This window comes from Lepisma saccharinum, chromosome 2 (assembly GCF_977018435.1).
Source record: "Lepisma saccharinum chromosome 2, izLepSacc3.1, whole genome shotgun sequence".
Lineage (NCBI taxonomy): Eukaryota > Metazoa > Arthropoda > Insecta > Zygentoma > Lepismatidae > Lepisma > Lepisma saccharinum.
Window position 1 is genome coordinate 11,934,279 of NC_139230.1, and position 25,473 is coordinate 11,959,751.

The following is a 25,473-nucleotide window of genomic DNA, read 5'->3' on the forward strand; positions in this document are numbered from 1 at the left end:
TATCAATTTCAGTCTCATTGCCTCATCAACATGGCATCCTTCTTTGCTCTCTGTTGTCATTTACATATGTATACTTTACTTGGATCTTTCTCCTTTCGGTTTTCGATAAGCATTATCCTATTCAACTTTGATAAATCTCTACAGTCACACATTTCTCAAATGTAACTTTCAGATTTTCTTAGATGTTTGCATTACTCCAGTTATTAGTTTTCGTTATGCATTGTGGAGTATGTTCTAGTATTTACTTTTATATAAAATGCTGTGTGAGACTCAATATAACCATATCTTCACGTTGTGCTTTCAATGTCAATTTTTGGGAAAAAATATGCCTTTTTAATGGCCTCTAGTGATTTATTTCTACTTACTTATTTCCTTTCATTTATTTATAATTATTTATAATGATTGAACGATATTTTTGCAGGTGTTAAATACGTTATTTGAAATGCTAACCGTAACATTTGAATGGAGAGGTGCCTTTTCTGAAAACTTATTAGGAACGTGTTTATAACATTTTTTTCCAGTTCCAATAACACTTGCTACAATATTTGTTCATTTCCAAAGTATTTTTTTTTATTGGGTCTTCTCTTTGCATATATTTGAAATTTGACAATTAACACTTACAGTCAATGTTAAGCACGTGCTTTGGACAGGATGAAGTGTATTTTTGACGATGAAATTTGATCAAATTTGGAATCAAAAATGTTTTGCATGTGTATTGTAATTAATTATCTTCGCATTTTTTGGCATTACAAAACGGATATATATATATAAAATTTATGACCCAAACGTTGCTATCAAAATATTTTGGATTTATGATTGATATTTTTTTATAGATTTGAATCTGGAAATGACACCGCTCCTTCCCGATCGTAATAGAATGAATATAGTTTGCTTCATGAAATAATCAGGAGCCAAAGGGTGCTTAATTATTCCTCGCATAAAGCCAAGGACTGCTAATGCCCTCTGGGTGTTTATGTAGAAGAGGGCTGGCATTCCAGTCGTGCCTTATCGTGCGGATGATGCAATAACAGGACGAGATGCAGCGCAGTCCAGACCCCAATTTCAGGAAGCTGGAAGGAAAATAGGCCTACTTGCTGCTACTTCAAAAACCTCCGCTGCAGGAAGTGCGAGTCGAGCTGTAATCCTAAAGCAGAACAAATTACGCAGTGGAACTCTTCATGGAACAAAAGGATTGTATCTCCCTGAGAGAACAAGACACTTCTCTCATGTCTTTTAAAGAAGAGTAATGAAGTCGAGCACAAGCTCTCTTAACCTGAGTTAAACTTTATTCTTCTTTCAATTACTCAACATGGTTAACTTCCACGAAGAAACAAACTAATTGATTTTTGAAATATGGAGCCTTCGATGACCTTCAGACCCCGACGGGCTATTGAACAGAAATTACATGGTAGTAAATGTGCGACGTTCGTCTCAGGTTACATACTTAAGTGGAGCTAATGAACGCAGCTGAAACGAAAAGAACATCTACATATGAACTGCTAGAAGTGTGACTGAGCAAGTTAACAAGTGTGAACAACGGATATAAAATCCCTTGCACTCGTAACTGAATTTCAACTCGCCTGGAATTTAACCAAATCCTTCCCTACATGCCCTATTTGCTTGACTGTGCATGTTCTCATGAGACCGGATAAAACTATTGACGCCATCTTTGTCACGTGATTCTTCAAGATCGGTTCTAACCGACTACTCCCAGGAATTAAAGAAAAAAACAGCAACGAAACTATCTACTTGCCAGATTTAGCTGATCTACCAGTTGGAAAATAAGTAGTGAGGTTCATATTCCTGTTTGGTAACTAATTCGAGCGGCTAGTAGGAAATTCAGATACGTGAGCAACTGGATAAATACTTACTTGAATTGAGTTTGAACACTTATATTGTTGCTAGATTATTATTGTGCCGGGACTCAACTGCAGGAATAATAAAAACCATTAAATTTTGGGGCCGTATACAAGCACCAATAAAAATAAGAAATTCAAACTTGAACCAAACTACTGGTGTTGTGTTCTATGCTTGAAAGTCGTGCTGTAAAAAAGAGACTGCAGATACAAGAAACTAATTTTACAAGGAACAAGGAATAGACTTTTGTTGTCCTTTTTCTTCTACCAAGTTTTGTATTGAAGCCATAAATCATGCAAGGGTGCGAAGATACTTCACTGAGAAATATCTGTTTCACATAAAAGGAAAAAAAACTGGAGCAAAAGTTGAGAAGTGAAATGAACAAGAATAGAATTCAGGCGACGACTCGTCTTTTGTTTGTTCCCCTTTTCTAGCAGAGAAAAGAGGATGGAGGAAGAAGAGGAAACTTGCGCAAGAACCTTGCTTTTCAGCCTCGCCAAATAATCATTTCTTGGAGAAAATTTATGCGATAAAATTTCACTCATTTTGAGGAGTCAAACGTGTTTTTGTGAAATGTGCCATTTTGAAGTAAACCTCATTTTACTTTCTTCAATAACAGACGTCGGCAATTCGTGGCCAAACTCTTTTAAGTTGAGTTGATTTGGTTTATTTTACTTCGCATTTTGTGCCACTTTTGGCTAATTTGAGAAGATGATGATGGGTGATGATATGATGAAATTGATGAATGGACACTCACAAGGAACTTCCCTGCCCAAGCCGGGATTCGAGCTCGGAACATCTGGCGTCGTAGCACGCTGTGCTAACCACTCCGCCCGAACTCTTTAAATATGAACTTTAATAATGAAATATTGGAACAAAAAGATATTCCGTAATTTGGCGATTTACAAGTACGATTAAGTAAAATTTGCAGTAACACTTTTATATAAAGAAAAAGAAAAGATGCTGAAAAATGCATACACGACAGTGGCCGGGTTGAGCGAAAAATAACAAATCCATTTCTAAATCGTCACGAGTAGGATAGAAAAATAATGTAAATATAAATGAACAGAAATACAAATTAAGAGTTTCGAAGATATATGAAAATTAAAAACAAAAAAGTGTGAATATATATGTGTGAATACACACAATCAAAATGCATATGAATAAATAAGCTAAGGTAGTAGTAGTGCTTCTAAAACTTGCCGCAGCTCTTCCCTCAGACTTGTCTCGACTTCTGATTTTATCCATTTCGTGGCATTTCTACATCCTGGATTAATCGTGACGATATGGATGAACGATGAACTGATGATATGAATGTAAGGAGAGGCACAAAGATACATACATGCCTTACTCAGAGTTCAACCCGGGACATCTGACCTTGTAACACATTTCACTCACATAACCACAACGGATGCTCTCTCTTGTCTTCCCATCTGATTCTATCAATCTACAAATGAGAAAAATATGAACTTGAGGGTAGTTTTTCGGCATTGGTGGTGGAGGGCGTTGAGTGCTCGACTCAGTCTGTCTTCGAATCCAGGACTGGACATTAGTGATTGTTAGTGTCTATACAGCATGTAAAGCGTGGCTTTTCCAGAAGGCACTCAAGTGTCCATCTTACTTCCACGTTGTACACCTCGAACTGCATTGTTGCTGACTAACGAGGCCCTGGCGTCTGGACGCAGAGGACTTGTGTCCTGTCCTGTCCATGTGTGTGTGTTTGTTATTCTCCTTTCGTCAATTTCATCTTTTTTTTTACATCATTCATCCTCATCGTCTCGATTAACCAAACGTGGCAGAAAAGCGACGCACAATAAACTACTCAATCAATCAACTTTGTATTTATTCCTCCATCAGGCTTGTATGATCATGGTAGCGATTAATCTAAAGTAGTTAAAAAATAACCCAAAAACCGAAGAGGTTACTGATGTCCCGGGTTCGAATCCCGGCCTGATGAGTGTCCCTTCATCAATTTCATGATATCATCACTTATCCTCATCGTCGCGATTAGACAAAGGTGGCAGAAAAGCGAGGTCAAGTAACTCAAATCAATCAACCAAACTGAATTGTTTATGTCCCAGTTATTCTACATGAATGTTTGGATGGTACCCTTGCACTACACTACCATAATGATGCATATTCGACAACAGTACGCAGATTATTAAAGATATGGGCAAAGACACGCCCAGACATTCAATGCATACGTACATAAGCAATGTAGGAAACAAAATTCGAGGGAAAAAAGTAAGTAAAAAAACCCTATCTACGAAAATGGTTGGAATTTGTAATCAAGCTCGCAAACGAGGGTTTAGCGTGTCGCCCATTAGCTACGCCGATCGGTTTCCTAGACAATAGTTTTCCAAAGGCGGAATTCCTTCTCAACGGCAAAGTGAAATAACGTACGCTTCTCGGCAGCACGCTTTGAACACGTTGGGTGTTAGGTGTATTTGAGCGGAAGAACAAGATTAGTACACCAGCAGCTCGCGCGCCCAACTGATTGGTTCTTCCGCTCACACGCCCAGCACTTATTCAGGGCATATGGTGGCCTCATCAAGTAGATGCTCCCGGTTTCGGAGTCTGCGTGCAAAGCTGCCATTTCTGTCAGTCGCAAAGGCGAATCTGACCTCGGTGGCAGAGTGTTTAGCACGCTACAACGCTAGGGTTCCCGGGTTCGAATCCAGGTCTGGGCATTGGTGTTCTTTGTGAGTGTCCCTTGATTAATTTCGTCACCCATCCTCGCGATTAGCCAAAAGAGACAGTAAAGCGAAGTAAAATAAATCCAATCAACCAGCAAAGATATATCGAATAGAGGAACATGCAATATCCATAGTGGGCCTCCTCGATGGCGTCGTCGTCTTGTAATCAAGAGATCCCGGGTTCGATACTCGGTTAAGACATACCCAGTAGTTAGGATCCCACTTTAAACTGTATGTCCAGCCTCGTTTATCCTTTCTTTGCATAAAGTGAACTTAAAAACAAACTAGACCAACCAATCAAAAAGCAACATACATGGTTTCCTGCGAGCAAAATTTTCTGGGTAGATCCTTCCTCTTTCTTATCAGTTATTTTACGTCGCTTTTCTACCTCTTGTGTTAATCGTGACAATGAGGATGAATGATGAACTGGATGGCGGAACAAACACAAGGATACATCCATGCCTTACCCAGGGCTTGAACCAGGGACCTGTGGTCTCATAGCGCGTTACGCTGATCATTCATCCAATTACATCCATCATGACTTTCGCGATACACACACATGGTGTGAAATAAGGAGAAAAGATGATCGACTTTGAGTTTTGGTTTTTAGTCCACTTTATGCACAGGAAGGCTAATTGGGACTGGACCTACAGTTTAAAGTGGAATCCCAACCACTTATGCCTCCATCGGGTCAAAAATGATTGGTTGCGCACGGTTTCTAGTTCCGGGTGTGTGTTTTTAACGTCGTCATTTATTATTGATTGTTTTGTCTATCTGAGTTTCTAACCTTCCACTTCTACACCACGATTTTGTTCTCACAGACCTTCCAACCACTAGGGTGAGGGGAAGGGGGGTTCGTTGAAGCCCCTTGCTGTCCGAGTCCATTCGCGACTATAGGTGTACCTAGTATTTACTGTAAATCCGGTCTGCCGTTCCGTGCCCGACTAACGAAGAGTGTCCTTTTATATTTTTATAGAATTTCAATTTTTAAAGTTTTATGGAATCTCAATTGTTGCAAGAAAATATTTAATCGTAGTAATTGAGGGTTTGGTGTTTTAGACCATTTTTTATTATTTAGACCATGTATTAGAACATATTTTAAGAACCCAGTTTCTCGCGCGACCCACGATGGGTTAAATCAAAGTTAAAAAAAGAATTAATTCGTGGTGGTAATGGTATATATTTTTGTTACTTTTTCTTTATTTCTAAACTAGAAAAACTGTAATAAATGAACGGGCGCCGGCATATTTAAATTAAGCTTTGCACGGCAACCTGGAAAGTAAGTTTGGCAAAGTTAGCCACTTCAAGGCTAATGAGGACTGCGCCTATAATTCGAAATTTGATGCGTCCCCATTGGGAATCCAATCTGGTAACTTATTTCCATTTCATATTTGCTTGGGGCGATTAATGGAAACCATTGACTGATACAGCGTTCCAACCTGTCACCTTAACCGATGACCAAAGTCATCAAAGCAATCAATCTACGTCTACATGCAACTAAGAATTGTACGCTTACTGAAACAGAACTACATTCTGGGAAAGTCATTTTCAGACCCTCCAAAATTTCTCAAGAGAAGGTTACATTAAACCGTTTATGTCAATCGTGGCCCCGAAAATGTATTGAAATTGGCGCTACTCCAAATTATGACACATTTCCAATGCCACTCCACATAAAGACGAGTAGTTGCCTTAAATTACACATTATCAATTAAGCATGCATAGCGGACAGTTTGTACTTACAGAAACACCACTTCCTTATATTTGTTTCTGTTGATCAGCAGCCGATAGAACCTGCAAAGAACAAATGGATCATAATGAGAAACATACATTTTTACAAAGCGCATCAAACGAAGGTTTTGATAAGTAATTTTAAATGGAGAGGTATGGTAACACAGTGAAGGAAATCATTACATTTGCATTCTGGTTGTTTAAAATGAGGTGAGTGAGCAAGAAAAGGTGGATAGGAGTTTATATGTAACATATCTGTATCCAAGCCAATTGTACTCGTAGCTCTTAAACGTTTTATAAATAAATGTCACTCTCACTTTTACTCAATACAAACTGAATTTAACTGATGAATCGTAGTCTAACTATAATAGTCTGCTAATACATTACCATTAGGCTATATTAACACATACGAGAGAGAGAGAGGAGGAGGATTGTGGTGTGTGTGTGAAGAGTTACCATGATATAATGAATGATTGTTTGAGTTACATTTTTTTTAAAAAAATAAACAACATACGGAAAAAAGAATAGTGCAAATTCTACTTTCGAAGAATGTGAATGATATTCAACAACAGTTTGGAACATAGATATTAACAATAGAACCTGAACTCAGCAACTTTGGCTAGAATATCATTTCTTTTTTTCTTTTTGGTGTATTTCTCGTTGTGCATAATTGTTACCACCAGGTTAATCACGTTGGGAATAAAGTAATGGATATGGCCATGAAATTTGCCAGGGCATACCTACCGACTTCCGGCCTCACTCCCACATGCCTTAGCAGAGGTGAGCGATCATCCAAGCAGTTACGGGCCGACGTGTGGTCAGCACGACGAACCCCCAGTCATTGTTGTGGGTTTTCTATGACCAGGTTACGCTACTCACTCTTAGCTCCCCAATTTCCTCACGATGGTGGGTGGCCAACGGTCCCATACACTGGCCGAAATCTCAGGAGACTCGAACCAGCGCGCGTCTCGTAACCGGAGCCCAAAGCCTGGAGCCTTAGACCGCACAGCAACGGTGAGGGACAATTACGATTCATTACAGAAATTAATATCGGTCATCACCATTATCGTTGTTTCTGCTACTCCTTTAATGACAATATATTTTGAAAAGGTATAATCTGAGGAGATCTGTCAGCCCCACGATGCAAAGTTGAGTCCTGCTCATTATAGCTGAAAATATTTGTTTCGAGGACACTTTGTGCACAGATCCTGACTGGGCCTGCAGTTTTAAATGAGAATAATACCACTGCAATGCACCTCCACCGATAATCGAACCCTGGAAATCTATATTGCTTAGCATGCTATCGAAGAGGTTCACTTTGACACGAAAGCATGTGGAAATAGAGATCCACGTGTTCTCTATCTCGGCCATATTAAAGGTATCAATATCTTCAGAAAAGTAAATGCACCAGTTGAAAAAAAAAATGCGTAACGTCTGTAGCTTAGAGATGTTTAAGTGCATCATCGAGAAACATGTTGGAAGCGCATCAACTACAGCTCGAAGTGGAAAGAAATCCTTTACCTTTAAAAATTGTATACAAAAATACATAAAACTGTAAACTTGATTCTTGGCAAATTTAGAAGAGAAAACACTTTTGTTTTAATTGTTTTGCATTAATATATGCATTTAGTTTTCTGTGTGAGTTGCCTTTACACACAAGGATTGACTCAATTGATGACAGAAGGGGTGAAACGCAGAGCTGCTTATGTAGGGACGTGCAAGGTTCAACGGTTTAAGGGGTGACCCTTTCCGAAGAGACCCAAATGTCCACCTGACTTCCACGGAATACACCCTGGACTGCATTTTGCAGACTAGCGAGGCTCTGGCGTGTGGACTCGCAGCCAGTATAAACCTCTGTGGGGCTCGTGTTGTGTCGTCCCCTATATGTTTGTGGTTGTCCCCTCATTCATCTCAACGCATCACCATTTATATACTCATCTTTCCGATTAGCAAAAAATGGCAGAAAAGGGAAGCAAAATCAATCAATCAATCAATCAACGTGCAAGGTTCAGTGACAAGCAAGACTATAAATTGTGTTAATATCACAGAATGTATGAAAATTTCCATAACAACAATTACAATCCTTGCCAAAGATTCGAACCCAAACCCTTTGCTTTCGGGGCGCGTTGCTGCTTACACCGCATCACGGGAGGCGGCTGTAGGTTTTCTTCAAAGGCTCCAGGCAGGAGAGTTATTGAACGCCAACGCGACGCTCCCAGGAATTGGAAGAGGTACTTTGCATCACAGAGAGCACCTACTCGATGTATATCCTGCCCCTATCTTGTCGGAAAGAACCACTTCCTTCCACGTCGTCAGATGTCGCTAGCATCTGCCGCTTCCATAGTGGCTGCCAATACTCAGTCAAATTACATCACCTGCAGGCTGCTCCTTATCAAATGCGACAAGGTGAGGCAATCATTCGATCCTCTCCACGCTGCTTTCGGTATCCTCAAGTCCTCGGCATACACAAAGCTCTCAAGATTTCACAAAATATTTTTCTCAAACGACCAGTGCCACAAACAAATGACGTAACGAAACGAGGGAATCATGGGAGACGGGTCTGAAGAAGACGAACAGCTCTTTTGTAGTTTCAGTTAGTGTCATGTTCATGTGCAGTCACCAAAATAAATTTAATATAAGGCTAGAACAGGCCTTAGGACTGAAGGTATATTATTGCCTGACGCAGAAACATTTCCTCAGAAACAAAAAGGCATAAATGTGTTAACCGTATTTCCCATGACGCTTTGTCCAAATTTTACAGTAACGCATTTCGAAACAAATTATTGTCTTCAATCACGATGAATCCTTTGTGTCACCTCATATCTCCTTATACATTATTAAAATCGGCAGAAAAGCGACGTAATCAATCAATCAATCAAACCTTACTCCTTGTCCATCAAAGTAGTCAAGAAGTATACACACAGGCAAAATTGATGATTTTGAATTAACTATAACGTTTGGTTTTTTTTTAACCATAAATAGAGAGAAGCATTGCTAAATTTTAAAAGTTTGACTAAATTATTTAGTAATTCTAACTCACGAGTCCAAATTAATCAAAATGAATAACATAAACTGGTGCTGGCGGGTGAATAACAATTGGTTTTTCGCTTTCTTAAACGAATTTTTGGTCACCTGCAGCTATTTTTGGGTTGTTAAAAAAATATTTTTGTGCATAAGAGGGTTAAAACAACTACATTATGAATAGTTATGGCCTATAATTCCAGGAGAGCCATTGCATCTCTTTAGAAAGAGGTTTAAATACTACACATACAAGGTTGTTGCTAGAGTCTATACATACTCACCCACTTCATAATTTTAGAAACTGACACAAAACGGAAAAGCATTGAATTCAACTCAGAGAAGCTAATCGGGATTCTTGGGAATCAACTCTGTTTCTATTGTCAACATGGTAGGTACCTTAACTAAACAATGTATTTTCACTAATACTATTTACATAATATGAGTACAAGAGCAATGTATATTGATATTAGCCTTGCTGTGCATGTAGTCGAACTAAAAAAGTTCAATATAATGATTATTTTTCAAAAAAAAATATATTTCTGGAAAAATGTTTTTCGTTTTTTCAATATTTTAAATTTCAAAAAATTAATTATGTTTAGAAATCGTCGTAGAGCAGAGCATTCTGGAGAATTATAGCCTACTGCTTAGATATTTGTAAGAGAAAATAGGTTTACTTGTCAAAGTTTGTTTTAAGCTCACTTTTTGCTTGGATAGGCTAATCGGGACTAGACCGAAAACCAGGAATAGAACATGAGATATCTGATTACAAGGCGGAAAACTTAGTCACAACGCTATCGAGAAGTTCAAATAATTCAAAATAGCTACCGGCAGAGATGCAGAGTTAGTACAACTAAGTTTGTGCAGAAAAAAACTATTTATTTATAAATAACAATAAATTATCGCAATCCTAATAATTTCGACAATCTACGATTTTTTTTTAGTAAGATTCTGGTAGAACGATATGGTAATGTTACAATATAGTACTTATGTTCTACATTTGTAGTTATTCTGATTCTGAGTAATTCAGTCTTTCTACATATGAATGTACGTTCTTACATAATACACTGATAATATCATGTCCACATTTACATACGGTTTTATTCACTCACTATAAAATACTCCTGAAAAATCTGCTGAGAAAGATATCACATGAGGAAGCAAGCAATGGCTGTGAACTCTTCTTATGAACTGCATAATATCTCACACCAAATCTTGGGACGAGATGAATTTCATGAGGTATTATATCGTTTCGCCGATCGTTAAAAATGAAGCTCATCGATTTCCATTCTCATCGCCACACCATTCTATCATGAATAATGGTGCAAAGCTTCAACTTTGTAATGGCTTTCTTCTGTTTTTCTGCTCTGGTTCACCAGACAGTATCCCTGGTATGCAACGACCATCCTAACTGCTTTGCTATAGCGGCCTTCAGACTTGTATTAGGTGTTTGGGATTTCTTCCTCTAAGCTATTAGTGATGATTGGCCAATTTACTCTCTTATATTTAGAAATCACGAACAGTTATATCTCGATCGCGTCCATTATTTGAAGTGGAAATGATTTGGTGCGGGAATTTTTGATCGAACTTTTAGGATAGCTAGTGGCACTGGCGTAAGCAGAGGGGGGGCTGGTGGAGCTACAGCCCCCTCAGAAATGTTGAGAAAATGAACATTTTCAAATAAAACTACTGAAAATTTACTAGTGGTAAATACACCGCCCTTAAAATGACCCACATTTTTCATTTTTGAGAGAGGAAATTTCTACATATAGGAAATATCTAATTAGTATGCCGCCCACTAGAAAGCAGCCAGTGGCGTCAACTTTTGAGGAACATTGGGTTCTTAAAAGTTAAAAAATCTCATAAATCCTTCCTTCCTATTAATGAGCACGAAAAATGCATTCTTACTATTTTGAAACTCTTATTTACTGATTTCAGTAAACAAATATATAACAATAACAAATATAATGATGATGATAATAATAATAATGCGACAAATTATTGTGTGGGCTCGGGCCCCAGGACAATATAAGTTGGCGCCACTGAAAGCAGCCATGCATCCTCCTACAATTCCAGCCCCTCCCGAAAACGAAACCTGCGTACGCCAGTGGCCAGTGAGATGTTTCTACTCTTCGGACCGTGCTTATCGTACGCGACACATTGAATTTCTGTATTTAAATTCTTACAGACCCAGTTTGGTTTGCTGGCACTTTCCTGTTAGCTTGCAAAATTTTCTCCATAGTTTTGAGAAGTATATAAAAATGTAAGATATTCTGTAGATATTTCTGGAAGGAGGAGGATATTTCGTGACCGCAGGAAGTTTGTAATGGGCGCAAGAATGACTGGGCACCACGTGGTGATTAATTAGATGCGCCTATTCCACACAAGACTAACACCTTGTTCACATGGAGAAATCGTGGGAGAGTTTCGTAGAAGGCAGAATCGAGAACTAGAAACGTGACCATTGTTAATTCAATATAACTCTACCGTTTCAACATTACTTAATTAAAGAACGGCCTACTCTGGAAATTGAGACCACGAGAGCCTCTAGAAAGAAGGGGGCGATCGGTGTCCACAACAAAGAATAAGAAAAGAGAAAAAACGTGGACTCTTTTTCTAAGAATGAAATAGGAATTCATGGTGACTCCTGCTCTTTACATGGATGAAAGATTCTTATTTCAACATTTTCCATGAATGATTAAACTTAGCAGGTTAGTGTACACCCAACGGCGAAAGAAAGTAGGTGAATTGTCCACCACCATTTTGATTCGGTCTATAGGCTATTACACATTGTGATGACAATGAATTGAAATAATGACGTCAATACCATTAACTTTGCCGTTGACTGTACCAAGGAAGAAGGTTTTGTCAGATTTGTCATGTGTGTCACCAGATTATAACGTTAGATACTTGCCTCGAGAAAATGTCAACGACACATCCCAGCATAAACACTGTTACAAAAAGGAAATATCTCCTTCTAAATTTCCTATATTTACTACAAAAGGCATGAGATCATCACGCCACTTGATAAATCTGTAGATGCCAGCACTCACATGATGTTAATCCGGACATAACTGATTATTCTTTGTGTCATGCTCTGCTAATCAAGAACTGATTCACAATGCAATTGGAATAAAGCCTATTATTTTTTACTTAAATACTGCTCTCAACAGAGGTAAAACCTCCAATTACAGAAGGCAGATAAACTTACACATATATTGGTTTAAACACACACACAAAAAAACCATAAACAGGATCACAAATAACCAAATTAACCAATCGAAATCTTTCATCATACAAGAATAAAGACTTGTGCAATAATTACATATATTGAATACATATACAAATATATTTGAAGAATATACTAGAAAAATAAAATAGCGGTACCGAAATGAGTACAACGTATTGGCTAGTGATAAAATGAAAACAATACGACATTGTTCATGCAGCCCGTACATCGTTATTTTCTTTATCACTGCTACTTTTATAAATGAAGTGCGTAGGTATTTAGTTGTTTCAATGTTACTTATATGCTATGGTGACAATTGTTGACAAGGGCTATAAAAATATTCCACTTTGAGTACTCGGGCTTCCTCGATGGCGCAGTGGTAGCGTCGTTGCCTTGTAATCAAGAGGTCCCGAGTACGATACCTGGTGGAGGCACATAGTGGTTCGGATCCCACTTTAAACTGTAGGTCCAGTCCCGATTAGCCTTACTGTGCATAAAGTGGACTTAAAACACACACAAAGAAACTTTGAATACTCTTAGGGATACCGCAAAATATTATTGTTACTTGCGCGCGGAATTCACTTAAATGCAGGGAAACAGTAACGAGAAGTACTGTTTGGACGAATGAGAGAGAGTGCGAAATTCTTAACAAACCAAACCGCGAAATCGTCGTGATTGTTTTAGAACTGATTCATCTATTACCGAAATATCCATAATTAAATATCCAGAGTGTACAGTGAAAAGCGCATCATACTACAATGTAGAGGTAACCTTAGTTGACGTCATGAGGTAGAAGTACCGGGTTTCAATGAGTCCCACAGCTTGTTTTGATGTCCCATTTTTACCTCGGTAGGCCCTTAACGGTTTTCACTGGTTGGCTATCACTTGGTAAAACCACTCGTCCCAAGACACTAGGTAAAAGTTATCTTGATTTTTTAAACTGATTCCTAGCTTATTCTTCCTACCATGTCATCATTTACTGTTCAGTTCAGTTCAGGTAAATATCCTCATTTTCTTTACAATATAATTTTTTACAATGCAATTTGTTACTTTGTACAGTACATTTGAACTTAAAGTGATACTTGCTGTTTCTATTATAAGTGCGTAACTTACCCTATCGTTGTTCCATTATGCGCCAGTTGTGCCCCTGGGGCTCTTATTTATTGTAGTAAACTTTGTTTTAATTCACTGATTTTAAGACCATTCTCTTCAAAAGATTCATAACAGCTTCTGGATCTTCCAAACTATCGGTAGTTAGAGAAGTGTCTTGAGCATATATAGTTAATGCTTCACATTTATTTGTGCACTTTATCTGAACTGGTTCTGTTTTCTCTTACAAAGCTTTTTCAAATAATCCTCTAATATGTGTCGAATAAGGTGGCAGAACACATCCTTATTTTATTCCTCTTTTTATTGACATTAAATGACATTTGTATTTTCCTTAACAGTGCACGTATTCACCTGTCTGTAATCACGTACACTATGTCGGCTTCATATTTTCAGTTTAATTTACATGACTGTTTTACATATATGTCTAGGGCGTTTTCAAGTATAAATCTCTACCGACATAAGCGACTATCATTTGTTGTTACGCAAACAAACGTAACGCAAAATTGAACTTAAGAAAATAAATTAAAAAAATAGGAAATTGCCTACTCCGCTTCACTTAATATTCCTTTGAGAAGATGTGTGTATAACTAACGATGCACCTTCCATACCCTTCGAGGTATCTTATTTGCTCACCGATAAACTAGCACAAGGTCATATTTTTTCCTGGTGGATCTTACAGCCCGCCAGGCTGGCCCCAGTTTCCTGGGCGCAAGAGTATGTGAAGGCAAAAAATGAGTAAGAAGAAGTTCGTGAACTGGTATGGCTGCTTAATCGATCAATGGTGTGCCTTGCAAATATCAGAAACCTGACACAAGCACACACCTCAACATCTGCACGACAGGCCAGAAATTAGCGAGGTTCCTACATTTTTGACAGCAAAAGGAAATGGCCTAGAAACTCCCTTGCACGATCCTCCCTTCAAGTTTTATATGTCGTGATTCTGATACATGTTGCCGTGTAAATGCCAAGTACTGTGTTGTTCCGAAAAATGACAAATTGAGTATTCGACTTAGGACCAGTGTTCACGAAGAGTGTTGGTGTGTTGGTGAGGCGGTGAAATAAGCAGCAGGATGCACACAGCACACAGATGTGCGCTCTAGTTTCTGCACATGCGCCGAAAGAACGGAAAGCAGCCGGTGGGAGGAGTTTTCTCTGTCGAATGCTAGATGCGCATATAATGTGCGCGTGAAGTCACTGATTTAATTTAACGGAGGAACAAACACACAAGAAAAATCCCATTCCTGATCCAGGATTTTAAAACAGAACCTTTGGTGGCGAAATCACGAACCAGCAAACTGACTAATAGTTGAAAGCAGCAGAGCGCAGTAACATCAGGTTTTGATTAAAAATAAAGAATAAAAACTGCGTTTGAGCTTTCAAATTTTAGACTGGGGCATACACACACACACACACACAAAAGGAGTAGAAAAATGCAGTTATTGGTATTATTGGTAGGGCTGAGCCGATATCACTTTGAACCGAAACAGTACCGATCAGTAAGATCCGATTCCTACTTATACCAACACTTGAAAATTGTAAAATTACGAATTGTTCAAAATATTGATCAACATCAGTGTGTAAGTATTCTACTCCAACTGTGTGCATCAAATTAACCAAGAATTTTGCTTTAAAATATTCAAGAATTACATGAGAATATTAAATACATGTTATTTAATCTCAAAATCAAGTTTTCCACGCAAAACTAGGTCAAAATAAAAAAAACACTTCTAAATTTGCATAATTTCCAGGATAATTAAACTCCACGAAAGTGCCTCGTGGCATTTTTGCGGACACCGTGAAAACCAAAGTGCCGGAAAAGTATCGGTTGGTATCCGTAAATAAATTCCAACCGATACTTTCCAATACCGATACCACTAGTATCGGCCGACATCGATACATCAGCATCGGTATCGGTATCGGCTCAGCCCTAATTATTAATAAATATAGTGAATATTGTTGTAGACGACCACTGCCTACACAGTTTGCGTCGATTTAATGACAAAACATCACTACTGTACAGTGGGATCCATGAGTATTACCGTGCAAATTGTCCATGATTATTTTCATTAATTTTTCTCTTAAATCTATGTGCTTTTTTAGCGATGGATTTTTATGTATGCTGGTGCAGAGGTTGTCAACAGCTTGTTTTGACTTTTCTTTTAATATTTGAAGCTCCTATTGGGTCAAATAAAGTGAACGAACATGGTGATAGACAATTTTCACGGTAGTACTCATGGAGCCCACTGTACATACACTAAAAGAACTTTCAAACATGCATATTGTTGTGCACATGTGATGCACTCAGGTGAACGTAAATTGTTATCAACTTCCTTGTCATGTTTGTCGCGAATAAATGTTCGAAAACTTTTCACGGACTGCACACGAGAAATGTAACCAGGTATGGACACCACCATAATCCTATGCCAAGAGATACTGTGAAATTAACCCAGCTATACATCAGATGGCATGACGAAGAAACCCGTTGACTTCTATTGTTCTCCTGTCATATTGACACGTGCACTCATTGACTTTTCACCAACGTGGTTCATGTTATGAGCACGAAGTGACCTTAAATTGGACCCTAAAGATTGGAAGACAGATATCGATGGGGTTTTCCAAGCTTTTGCCTCCGTTGGAGGGGGAGTTTATATCGGGTAAAGCCAAGAAAAGAAGATGGAATCAATACGGTAGACGACAGACATTGATGGCGAGCTCTTACGAAATTACTGCCTTCAGTTGGAGCAAGTTTATGTTGCTGCTTCGGCGCGTTGACTGATGGAGCTGAAATTTTTCAGTGGTGTTTCACAATAATTTTCGGAAATAAAATTCTTAAGGAAATCACCGCGAAAACACTGATTCCTGAGTACATTTGTGCAATGTCTGATGACGATATGACACGGCGACGTAGTCAAGTCGTGCAGTAAATAAGAAGAAATTTAAATACGACGGACAGAGGTTGAAGTTCCACGTTTTTACATTTCGACGTTTTCCTTTCAATAGTTATGATTACCTCATGATACTTCAGAACTCAATTAAAATTGCTTCAGTACGCTAAATTTACTAATAAATGTGTACTATTTCATGGATATTTAAAACCAAACCGTAGCCCACTCTTTAACAATGTTCATTTGTACCGTATATTAATAGTTCCTAGGTTCCAATGCTTTCAACAATGATATAAGATGCCAGCACATAGTACAAAATTAAATTCTAAAACTTACTAACTAACTAACTAACTCCCTAGCCTTCTTAAACCCGAAGGTTGGTTCATGGCTGCAGCAACACAGGCCTTCCATCTTTCCCTATCTTGAGCAAGTTCTATATACCTCCGGAATATTTTACCTTGGGAACATCCATGGCCTTATATTGCTGTTTCTTGACTTTTTTTTTTTTACAGTGCAGAGTTGTCAGCTCTACGCCTAACCCCCAATATGAATGGAGGAACTACTACACAAGACAAAATTCTAAAACTTGAAATCTTTAATGAATAATACTAAAGGAAATGTTAAACTGCGTAAACATTGTTTCCCTAGTTGATAAGCAAATTAAAAATGTAAAGGTTTGTAAATAAAATATCGGGACACCTCCTTTAAATTCAGAAGTGGTAATATTCTTGCATGTCGTTTTATAGTGCATCCCATGTACATATGTAAAGTAAACCATTAATTTATCACTAAAATGTAAGGGGTTTGTGCGTGAAATACCCAGATTACAAGTTTTGTGAGGTGTACATTTCATAATTTTCATTTCGTTCCTGTGTACTAAGGAAATATTATAACTGCAACTACGCTCTTTCCATGCTTATTTTGAAACTACAAGAGGGCGATAAGATAAACGAGAGAGATCGAGCGAAAGGACATGCCACTGCTTATAATTATACTGGCTACATTTGAGACAATTCCCAGCGTGCAGCGTACACAAGAGGTTGGTACTTGAGCGATCTTCCAGAGGATCACAAGAGGATCCGTTTACTCGAAGAGGTTTCTATTTAAATTCACTTTACATAATTATTAGTCTACTTTCACTTCTATCTTATCATTGCAAATGCTTCGTGCAGAACTCTAATATAACACGAGTTCCAGGGAAAATAGAGAGTTGAAGAACCTTTTCATGTGATTCTACAAACTCTCTTGGGATTAACGGGAAACACTGCTGAGGCAGGGTGGAACCTTTCGGTTAGTGCCTCACTGAACATTAAACTGCAATTCTACCAAACTCAATCCTCCATAAATCATGTGAGTATTTAAAACCTACCATTCCAAATGAAGATTCCGGATACGTCTTATTGGTGCACGTGAACCAAGGCCGTCATAAAACAGTTAAGCGCCCCCATATGCTAATTTATTACCGGAACCTATTCTATCGTTGGCTGAAAGATCTCTTCTTTTGACTATCAAAACGATAGAATATTACGCAAACCTTTACAACGAGGATTGAATTAAGGGGGCAAATATGAAGGAGGTGATTTTCCTCTGCAAGAAGAGTTTTAGCAAAGGCTATCGTTAAGTATGATTACAAGCATCATTATGACAGTGCTTTCCGAAATGGTAATTGTTAGAGGATCTCTAATACGGATTGGGCTGTATTTATGACCGCAATGCCTGAAGTGTATAATTTATGATATTGATACACTACAATGTTCAGATTGAAAGAATATGGACTTGTTCGAATAGTTAGAGCCATCAAAAAAAGATTTATGTATTCTCATGGGGCAAATTCTTATAGAGCGTTTTGGTATGACTTTATTGCCACAGTTATGAAGCATAGGATATCGCGATTACGTAAAACCGTAATTACAACTTCGTAATTTATTCTTGTGTAAATAACACATCTACAAGTCTTTGGCAATAGTTGATTATTCTCACTAAATATCAAACAATAGCATAACTTGAGATCCAAACAAGTTCATCAATTTTATCTCATTGTTGCGATTAACCTGAAGACGTAGAAAGCGGCGTTTAATAAACATGTAACAACAAACAAAGTGACAATATTTGTTTCTTTGCACGAAGTTTATACGTAATGTGAATGGCCAATTTTACACAATGCTCAGTTGTGTTCCATTAAATGTGCTTCCAACCAGGATTAAGCACAAGCACGAAGCGAATCAAGCAATATAGTATATTTTATTCAGTAACCTATACCCTTCATTATATCCAAATAAGAACACAGATTTTTAAAGCTTTTGGACTTTACTCTTGATCTTTTGCATTCCTTGTTGTATACGGTAGGTGTAACCAGTACCTTAGTCCCTAGTTTACAATAAAATGCATAAAAAAATAATAATAATAAAAAAATTCATATTCTGTAGAAAATAGCTAACATTTTGTCACAATTAATTAGAAAAATTCTACTCGATGCAAAAAAATACGATCGTATGAGCAAACTCACAACAAATGTCTTGGTTTGATCTGTAAATCCCCAACAACTTTGTTTATTTTGGATAATCTGATGTTTTTGTATGCACACTTAACGATGTCTGATGCATGGCTTTTAAATCTACTTATACGTTTTAATTATATGAAAAGGTAATATTTTAAATTTTTTATACATTATCGGAATTTTATTTATACTCTTCAATGTAATATTTAATTTTATACTCTTCAATGTAACATTTAATTTTATACATTAACGTTCTAACGAATTTTATTTCCCTGTCATAAATTAATATTCTCTATCATTATTTGACACATGTCTATGACATTCTTTAGGATTTTCTCAGAAGTTTATATGTAAGGAATATTTTAATGTAATTCTACGTCTAAAACATGCCACACATATATGTATTTGTATTTTACGGCGGTTTTTACCTGTACCACTTGATCGCGGTGATAAAAACGGTTAAAACTAATAGAACAAATCAGGAAACAAATATATACAAATATTCATGGATCAGGCGGTAGTCAATTCAGAATCGTGGTTGAACAAACGCGAGGGTATTGTTTCAGCATCGAAAATCAATGAAAAAGATCTTGTCATATGTGGCACATAACTCTTGCAGGCAGCTGCGCTGTTAAAGTTATGCACTTTCACTCATTTTATGGCGACTTTTCACGCTACATGCGGAAGACAATAGAAAGCATGCAGATATAATGTGAGTTCAACTGGCTATGACTTTATTGCTACTTCGGCCGGGATGTAAAACTTTTTATGTGTATTTGTCTCTGAATGTCTTTTCATACAATATAAATTCAATGCATCTGACTCAGCTGTGCGAGGGGACAGTGATCTGTCAGTGACAGCTAAATGCACTATATATATATATATATATATATATATATATATATATATATATATATATATATATATATAAATTGTAATAATTTCGGTACCACTATTTTATCTTCTAGATTATTCTACAATTATATATGAATATATTCTAACTAACCAACTCTCTAGTCTTCTTAACCCCGAAGGTTTATGGCTGCAGCATTACAAGCCTTCCATGTGTCTCTATCCTGAGCAGGATCAATTCAATCTTTTCCATCCTTACCGATTTATTTTAGGTCCATCTCAACATTATCCTTCCATTTTCGCCTTGGCCTTCCTACAAATCTCTTACCATCAGGTTTCCCAACAAGAATATATTCAATATATGTAATTTTTACACAACTCTTTGTTCTTGTATGGTGAAAGACAAGTGAAAGATCCCGATTGATTAATTTGGTTATTTGTGATTATGTAATTGATTACTTGTATTATCGGTCTGTGTACGTCTGCATGTATATACTAATTGTATTTGTTCTGTTCATGTTCCTTTGTGTGTGTATATATATACATACATGTAGGTCTGGAATTTTAATTTTATTTTGAAAAGTATCCCATGAAAATCTTTATTTTCTGGAAAATTTCCAAACTTTATACTTTCTTATTTTCTTATTCCCTTGATATAAGAATTTCCCTTGGTTCGATTTTAAGGAAAACATTCATTCTCGGGGAAAGGTAAACCCATAAAACCACCTTTATCTGTGGTAAAACATTCATACTCGGACATTGATACTCAAGGGTCTTGACTTTCATTTGATTTATTATACTTAGCAGTAAAGCCACTTTTGGCTAATCGCGAAGAAGAGGATGAGTGATGATATGATAAAATTGATGAAGGGACAGTCACAAAGAACACCCATGTCCAGGCCGGGATTTGAAACCGGGACCTGTAGCGTACTAGCGCGCTGTGCTAACCACTCCGCCACGGAGGTCGGCGATACTCAAGAGTCAACATCCGAATACCAACTCCTCGAAACAAGTCCGCAAGGAGATGTCGACGTACCGGAAATAGAATCAAGGCTACTTGTACGAGTTGTAATTGAGGCACTAATTGTCTTCTGGGGGTAAAAAAAAAGTGGGACGGGGAAACCCGAAGCTTAAAAAAGAAAGAGAAAAAGAAAATAGGGTTCATCGCCTCAGCGCCAGATCGTCTAGCTCCTCCGGCTCAGAGAGAGGGAGAGCCGATGTAAGGTTGGGGCCCTCCCCCAAACTAAGACGTTTCAATTCGAGGCTAGAAAAATCGGTGACATCAGACAAAAGTAAACAGAGAATCTGGACCGGGTCCAACCTCCGTACAAGAAGCAATGCACGCACACCATAGGCCCCCGTGCAGCTGGGAGGTGCTCACCCATGGATGGTGTTCGATGAAGCAAGCGGGAAAATATTGACAGTGAAAATCGATACATTGATCTCTGCATCTCCCAGTCACAATGTACCGCGTGTTAGGAAGTCCAGACTTGAATTGGAATCAAAGAAGAGAAGGAGGGAAAAATACGAGGAAGATAAGGAGGGAAAACTTGTTTCTTTCCCATTTCGTGAAACACCCAACTGATAACGGAATTGAAGAGGAGCTTTCTTGAGAGTCGTAATTTCCTTGACTGCAATGCCAAACTTCAAGCCGTGATCTTAGGAAATGATTGTCGCCATCTCATATTTCTATCTTGGCAAATGCGTCAACTTCTCCCCCGCGGGTGGCGACTTGTCACGATAGCTCATGGGTGGTGTTGAGGAAAGGTTCCATAAATTCTTGGTCTCGGCCTTATAAGCTATCAACATCGCGTTAGTGCTGCATCGATCTATCTGCTCGGCATGTCAGTATTTTTTTTTCTTTTTAAAAAAAATCGACTAAATTGTATTTTACTTCAGTGTTTTCAAATGCAGTAACTACGAATTCATTAATTGATTGACTTGGTTCACTTTACTTCGCTTTTCTACCACTTTTGGCTAATCGTGACGTTGTGGATGATTGATGATATGATGCAATTGATGAAGGGATACTAACAGGCCCGAAACCCTGGCGTTGCAGCGCGCTGTGCTAGCCACCCCTCCAAGGAAGTCGGCAGTAACCAGTTTCCCAAACAGTACATATTCACCGAATAAAATCGGTAATCTATAACATTTTGGTAATTTAAGTTTAATTTGTATGTACTCCATGATAGCAGAATAATGGATAATGAAATGATAATACTTTGGTTCTTCTATCAGTCCATGATATTTCCACAGTTTTTACCTACTTACATCAGCTTCCTACAAATCCACTTAGTATATAACCTACAGTAACCTTATGCTCTCATCTCCAGCACCTGTATCTGTTTGCATCTTTATAACTGTCCCCTTAAACAAAAAGCCGATAATTTATAAGGTGATTAAACAAGCTCATGAGAATTTATATAGAGAACTAATATCGCTTATTATTATCAACGGCCGACACATAGGATCAAAGCGAAGGTGAATGTATGTTACAATAAGTACATTGAAAAGTATCACAGTTGGTCGCAGGATATGCAAACACTCTTTATAATCTAATAAATATTCCAATTTTTATTTGTTTGTTGTAACAAAAGTGTAATTTTGCTTGCATCATCTTTCAATGTGATGAAGCATTGAACATTTTATTGCCTTTTAAGTATCTCAAAAAGTCAATTACTATAATTTCCACATGCGCAAACTTTCCATGAACCAAACTTCTTTTCTCTTCAATTCCTTTAAATTGGCAATACTCGGTGGTATTGGATCTTCATGAAGGGCAAATCGATCGACTAAAACGCAAGAAAATCGTCCCTAACGTCAATTACAGACAAGCTTTAATCTGGTAGGACGTCACTTAAAACCCTGAGGCGAGAAGTTGATGCAGAGGATCTAAGATGGATCCCTCACAAAGGAAGATGTTGCAAGCTAATTTTGTCTTTCCTCTTATCGTATTGTATTAGGACTCTAAGCCGACATGCTATTTTGAAGCATATACTTAAAGGTGAATGTAAATATTTAAAAATTATTTAAATATATGTATAAGCTTAGTATCGCAGGGCAGAGGAACGGAAAATAAATTACGCAAAAAATAACACTGCTAGAAATAGATGAAATAGAGGCAGCGACTATGATTCATATCATCAATTTTTTGCCACCCATGTTGCTATCAGTAATACTGGAATTAAACCTTTACTCTGAGCGCAATGGCACCTATTGTTATATTCATATTTGCCAAAATAATATTATAAAACTATAAATTTAATCATTCAATTAAACACAAAGATCTCTTTCCAGAGTATTCACTGTTCCATTGCTAGTTCTACTTAATTTTCAAGATGTGCCAATTGCAATTGAATTTTACAACAATTGTCTTGCTAGTTACATAGCTTGTTTTACAACAAAATGATATGTTTGTATGGAGCTGGCATTTAAATTCAATGAAGGTCATCAGTATCTTTTCATTGAACTGAGACATGAAAAAAAGCTTTGAATGTAGTAGATTTGCCTTACTTTGAACTGCTTGTCTAAAGTTTACTAAAATATTGCTTTCATTTAGTCAATAAGTGTTTTTGGACATGTTTCTAAGAACAAACCCAATATCATAAAAATCGTCTGACAAGTAAAGGGTGAGCCAACTTCCGTGGCAGAGTGACTGGTGCAACGTGCTACGAAGCTGTATGATAGTCTAGCTTCTCTTTGAGCCAAAACGCAAAGAAATACGAAGGTACCTCCTGACTATGACATGGAATCGTTATTGTACAGATCAAATGCCCTGCACAATATCCTGATATGTATCACAGATCGGCTTAAACTAAAGATATCCGACATGAATACCCACTCAAGTAAAAAAGTGAGCTTGATCGTGTTCACATAGTATCAACGGGTTTTACGGTAGATGAACTTTCCTTTAATTTCCTGGAAGGATTATCACTTGTCTAATAAATTTTCCGTTCCATTGCCGCCATCAGATTACTGTCCTCCTCTGATTCTTAATTTTAATATGATGGTCAAGCATTTTTCCTAGTAATGAAAACGGGTTTTTCATTTCTGTATATCGTATGAGCATTGTGGATTGTTGGACGTAGGTTGTGCAAATGAATGATATCTCAATTACACATATAATTATTAAGTATGGCCAAGTAGAGATAAACTTTATGTGGATATCTGATATTCTGATATCCGTAAATCGAAATTATCACGTTAGTTTTAAAGTTTATTCGTTGTATGGACTCTCAGCATATTCCTTTAGTCGTCATGTCCATATTTCGCCATCGCTTTGTAATCAAGGGGTTCCGGGTTCGATACCCGGTGAAGGCACATTGTACAATGGTTCGGATCCCACTTTAAACTGTAGGTCCAATCCCGATTAGTCTATTTGTGCACAAAATAACAATTCAAATTCGACAAATCTGTCAGTTTACCAGTGTTATGGATGTACATTTTTTTCCTTTGCCTAAAATAGATCCTTACAGCAATCGGTTGAGTATAAATGCGCTAATTTTTCCGTCGTACCCGAAGAAATAAAAGGGAAATGAGGCAAAGGATTTTAGTGTGCAGTCAAATCACATAACATTCTCAGTTCGGTGCCCCGGTGCGGTGACCTGCTGCCTTGGACGGGGGAGGTGGGGGGGGGGGGAGGCTGAAGGAACATATGTTCATCACTTCACTTGACCTCACAACCGCCTTGCTGCCCCTCCCACACACACACACCTCTTTCTCTCTTAGCATGCCGGAGGGAGGGGGCAGATCAACGTGGTTTGGTGTGTCCGAGGGAGTAAGCGTAGGGTTTAACATGGCACCACGCAAACAAGAAAATTTATGTGGGTTTATAACGTTTGTTTGCTTATTTTTAACGCGGGTCATTTGTGCAAGGATATTCTCGAACCTTTAATTGGTATTTTTTTTCAGAAACCATTCGTATCAGAATAACTTACTGAACTTGAAAGAGTAAATATCAATCCTTGTGTACGGATTATCTGAATGTTATAATATACGAATTGTTTGGATATCCTATTATTCGGATGATCTGGATATCTGGATTATCCGCTCATCTGAAATGTAGTCTATCCGTCACACAGATTTTGTGGCCACCCTCAATAATTATATACCAGATATACTAGAGATATCATGGCATCTTTCTTTGAAATATCTACAGAGCATTCCCTGACATTCGCTACGAGACTCGGCGGCAAGCGGCCCGGCATCAGCGCTTGTCTTTCTCGGTGAACGGCGTCCGCGACAGTCGCTAGAGTCGGCTATTAAAATTACAGTTTTCATATTGTGTACTAACCTTGACTACAGAAGGTGTTGAAAATGATGTCCCTCTGCTGCAACACAATCCTGGCATCTCCGAAGGAAATTGGCATTTACAAGTGCAAGTTCGTCTACTGTAATTCTCCCGATTTCTCGTACAATACTCTCTTTTAACTCACGGATGGTGTGCGGATTGTCTTTGTATACTTTATTTTTTAGATTTCCCCATTTTTCTTTCCACTTTTATTCAGAACTGACCCTGTTACTCTAAACTTTTTTACGAGGTTTAATATAGTGGTCCTATGTGGAACGGGAACACCAGTAAATTTCGTTGCAAAACGTCGT

The 25,473-nt window shown here is 37.8% G+C and overlaps 1 protein-coding gene across 2 annotated transcripts in view; it reads right to left on the bottom strand.

Moving 5' to 3' along the window:
- PlexA (plexin A) overlaps positions 1-25,473 on the bottom strand; it is a 597,216-nt gene that overhangs the window by 364,026 nt on the left and 207,717 nt on the right. For both annotated transcript variants that reach the window (XM_083117039.1, XM_083117040.1), the window contains exon 2: positions 6,294-6,344. The gene's annotated coding sequence lies outside the window, so the exon portion shown is untranslated. The remainder of the gene's footprint in view (positions 1-6,293; positions 6,345-25,473) is intronic.